The sequence below is a fragment of the Ipomoea triloba genome, chromosome 10 (genome assembly GCF_003576645.1).
Source record: "Ipomoea triloba cultivar NCNSP0323 chromosome 10, ASM357664v1".
Taxonomy (NCBI): Eukaryota; Viridiplantae; Streptophyta; class Magnoliopsida; order Solanales; family Convolvulaceae; genus Ipomoea; species Ipomoea triloba.
The window spans coordinates 10335395-10339835 of NC_044925.1; the positions used below are offsets into that span (position 1 = coordinate 10335395).

Sequence of the window (4441 nt, forward strand, 5' to 3'; positions counted from 1 at the left end):
CGGGTGCAATTATTGGCCGAGGTAGGGTTTTAATTTCCCACCCTTTTTGTCGTTTTGGTGTTGTTGTTTGTGTTTTTGCTTTTTCCACATGTTGGGTGGGTGATTTGGGTCTGTTGTTAAGCTTCCCAGTAGTGTACGAAATCGTCTGGGGGGTGTTGTTAGGGATGATAACACATTAACACTACAGTTCAATACATTATATGTCTATAGTGGAATTATCATGCATTGCCAAAGTACAAGGTACATTCCCTTAATCTTCTATTATAGATTTATAGTCACTAAATTGTGGTAGGCATCCACTTTTTGGATTTGTTCCACTCTGTCATATTTGTGAATTTTTTTTAAACGTTAACTGGGGAGAAAGGATTGTTTTTGTGTGAGCAGAATGCAGACCGCAAATGTGCTTTTTAGTATGTTATTTGGTATGCAAAGAAACTCTCTAATCCTCGGGTTAAGCTTGGTACCATTATACGCTTTGATTGTGAGAAATTGGAATAAATACCACTACCACTATAAAGGTGAAACAGTAGTAAAAGCGTTAATTTAATGTTTCATTTATATAAACGATGTCCGTAATGGTCTGGTGCGCCTGCTGTACATTTCTATTCAATTCGTAGTGGTCGTGTGCACGATTTCGTGTGAATGTGTGCAACGATAATTGTTTATGTTTGTCTGTTTTGTTTTTTTTTCGGTTTGGTAGTTGATTAGTTATGTCAATGCGTAGTGACCGTGTGCATTGGCTGATGAAACTGTGTACAATGCTAATTCCTTTTTTTCGCTTATTGTGTGGGTTTTTTTTTTAGTTTGTTTATTGTTTATTTTTGTGCTCTGGCTGTTTATTGATGTAGATGTTGGAAGTTTGGTTTTGAGTTTTTTGTGTGGTTTTAGGTGTTTTTATTCTTTATGGTGATTCACACACATAGAGGTTATTGTATTATGTTGTGTGCATTTGTCAATTCCAATACGTGTATAAACCTGCACTTTGTGTGAATTATGTTTTTATGAATTGGTGGTTGGTTCATATTCTCTTGCGTGTTCTTGGTTGTTGCAGGTAAAAAAATCCATGGTAACCCATTCAAAAGTTGGTGGTTCGAAGGTTTCTGATGATGACGATGATTTCGTGTCACCACCTTTAGCGTTCCTTGCAAGGCTGCAACAAGACCTAGTGTGGAATGCCCAAGATTATGAACTCACTGCGAAGGAGGCGAATATGGTTCCTTCTACTCCATTAGATGCTATTTAGTTGCATTTCAGATTATGACTTCTTTATGATTAATTCATTTTTTGGGAGAAATATATTGATTCTGGATTATGTTTTTTGTTGGCGTAGCTTGTTTACATTTTGACACTTACACTACCCTTCTACCTATTGTATCTCATTTGGTGTTATGGTGTCATATTTTTGGACCTATGCTATTTCTCTTTCCTTTTGTTAGGTGCATTACTCTTCTCTTATAGATTTAAGTGGTGTCCAGTATTGTGCGCAGTTTAGCTTTGTGGGTGGACAGTATTCATGTACTCCTGTTAGTACACACATAGGAGTTTTAAAATACACACAGACGTCAACAAGGGTTTTTAGTACTGACCGTGTTAATTAGATATTAGAACTTCCTGTGCACAGACCAATAAGCCACTGTGCACACACATTATCTCATTGGCATTTATCACGTATCATAAATTACTAATGTAATAACTTTGCTATAAAGAATTAACACACTTCTTTGGCTGGTATGTTGCATCAAAAGGTATTACACTCCCAAAATATGCATAAAGTTGTATTCCGCCCTGTGTGCACAAACGTCCAAAATAGTGTGCACACTGGACCCGATTATGTTATTTCATGCATGCATAGTACATTGAAAACTAGGAACTGTAGCTTTTACTTTATTCAATGATAAGTCATTTTAGAAAACAAACAGATTTGTTGTTTATTTAGTACGCACTACAAATAGGCAACAACTCTATAATAAGTATATTCATATTTAAACCCTCATGGTAGTCTAGTTTTCTGATGGTGCTGTTTTGTCTAGACAATTGCGATTGTCATGGTGGTCTCTATTTTTCTGCATCGTTCTATTTCTGACATCAAACCCAACAACGGTACCGTATGCTCTATAGAAATAAATTCCAAGTTCTACTATTTCAAAACGATGCCCAACAAAAGGTTGAATTTATTGGTAGCACTCAGGTCTCCAATGCTTTGTATCATCTCCGGAAATGTCCATTACACATTCATCTAGGCCAGCTACATTCTCATCGCCACCTGTGAACCACAACAACCAACAAAATCATCACCGTACTCTTAATGCATTTATGCTTTTCATTAAACATCTTCCCCCATTACTTTTAAACAGACATATCCCTTAATGAACACACACATTACGCAATTTAACAGATATACCATGCTATAATGGAGGGATGAGCCCATGCACACAACTTTAACTTGGCGTGGACACTACAACCCAATGAGAACCTGTGTGCACTACAGGCCATGTCTGTTTGCTCTACAGATACATTAATCATGCACGAATTTGAATTAATAACTGTGTGCATTACTTTAAAACACACACATATGTTTGTGAATGCACACAGTAATCGGTACTACGAATCCATCACGTTATTAATGTTACATTTCTACGTGCACATAGTTCCATGTGGGTGTGCACACTGTCGTCCATGTTGTTATATGTGTACATGAAAGCGTCTAAGTGTGTGCATGACTACTTCGCGTGTTGCGTTTGTTCGCTTAATTAATCGTGTGTTCCCCTCACCCACAATCGAACACCTATAGTTTCTGTATCCCCGTCCCTCATCAACTCCCTAACTTATCTACATCTTCCCTTGCATGCGTCACTTTCTGATAAACAAACTCATGTTATAATGAAATCACACGTGCACACAACTTATCGTAGTTGTGCACACACAACACCATATGCGCATGTTCGTGCACTGATGGCAACTCATGTGTGCATTGGTATTATTCTAACAATCTGTTTTTTTTTTTGAAAAAAAAAAACAATCTGTATTCTCATTAAACCCCCTACTATGCTGCTCTAACAGAAAAAAAAAAACTCATCCTATTCAAAGCCTTATACTGACGATGCATACACTATCCAAGACCAAAGTATTCCCCCACCATCAAAATTACCAATGTGTATATATTCAGTAATCTAAATGTCTACAAATTCACTCATTTGTCTTCACAGAATGGTGATTAATAGGGTCAGGCATCTCCATGTACGCAGAATTGACTGCCTTCTCTTCTCGCCTCAATGCAATGTCCGAATCCCGTCTCTGCTAGCGGTGTAAGATCAGAAGTGCGTAGTCAAATCCTACCGTAATTACAGTTCTTCAATTCCGACAAGAAATTATTAAAAAAATTAATCCACAATTAGGCTTTGATTGTATTCCCATAATTGCCCTTTTTTAAAGTATACATAGCTTTTTTAATTCCTTGCTCTCTAATAATCTAATTCGTCCGTGTGTTGTGATCCAATGGTGCTAATTTGTCCACACTTTTTATTTTAAGGGTGTTTGCATGTGAATGCAACCCTATATATACACACACACACACACACACACACACACACACACACATATATATATATATATATATATAAGTTCCCGTGTGGTTGAGTGTCTCCCGTGCGGTTGTGCGGTTAAATCTGAGCCATTGATCTTGCTTAAATCAACGTCTAGGATTACCAAAATTTTAAAAAAAAATGCGATGGCAATTTGGTAATTTTTGCATTTAAATCAAAATTTAAGGTGCGTTTTTTTCCTTCTTAAGGTGAGTATTTTTGTGCTTAAGGTGTGTGGTTTTGTACTTAAGGTGCGTGGTTTTTGTACTTAAGGTGCGTGGGGTTTTGTGCTTAAGGTGCGTGGGGTTTTGTGCATAAGGTGCGTGGGGTTTTGTGCTTAAGGTGCGTGGATTGTGTGCATAAGGTGAGTAGTTCTAGAAAATTAAGGTGCGTGGTTTTTGTGCTTAAGGTGCGTGATTATTTTTGCTTAAGGTGCGTGCTTTTTTGCTTAAGGTGAGATTGTTGAAACTTATGGTGCGTCAACCTGAAGCTTAAGGTGCGTGTTTTTCTTCTTAAGGTGCGTGGTTTTCCTTCTTAAGGTGCGTGGTGTTTTGTGCTTAAGGTGCTGCGTATGTTGTTGAAACTTAAGGTGTGTTGGTCTAAGGCTTTAGGTGCGTGGTTTACCTTCTTAAGGTGCGTTGTTTCCTTTCTTAAGGTGCGTCAGTTTGAAGCTTTAGAACACATTTTTTTTTGCAATTCCAAAGCACAACTAATATTCTTTATAAAATTTTCTCTACAAAGTCATATTTAACTGCACCTGAACCTTTCCATATATATATATATATATATATATATATATATATATATATATATATATATATATATATATATATATATATATATATATATATATATTGTAT

At 36.6% G+C, this 4441-nt stretch overlaps 1 long non-coding RNA gene across 1 annotated transcript in view; it reads right to left on the reverse strand.

Moving 5' to 3' along the window:
* Window positions 1-1865: 1865 nt before the first annotated feature.
* LOC116031394 overlaps window positions 1866-4441 on the reverse strand; it is an 11337-nt gene continuing 8761 nt past the window's right edge. The window contains exon 3 of the long non-coding RNA XR_004100584.1: window positions 1866-2263. This is a non-coding gene — a long non-coding RNA (uncharacterized LOC116031394). The remainder of the gene's footprint in view (window positions 2264-4441) is intronic.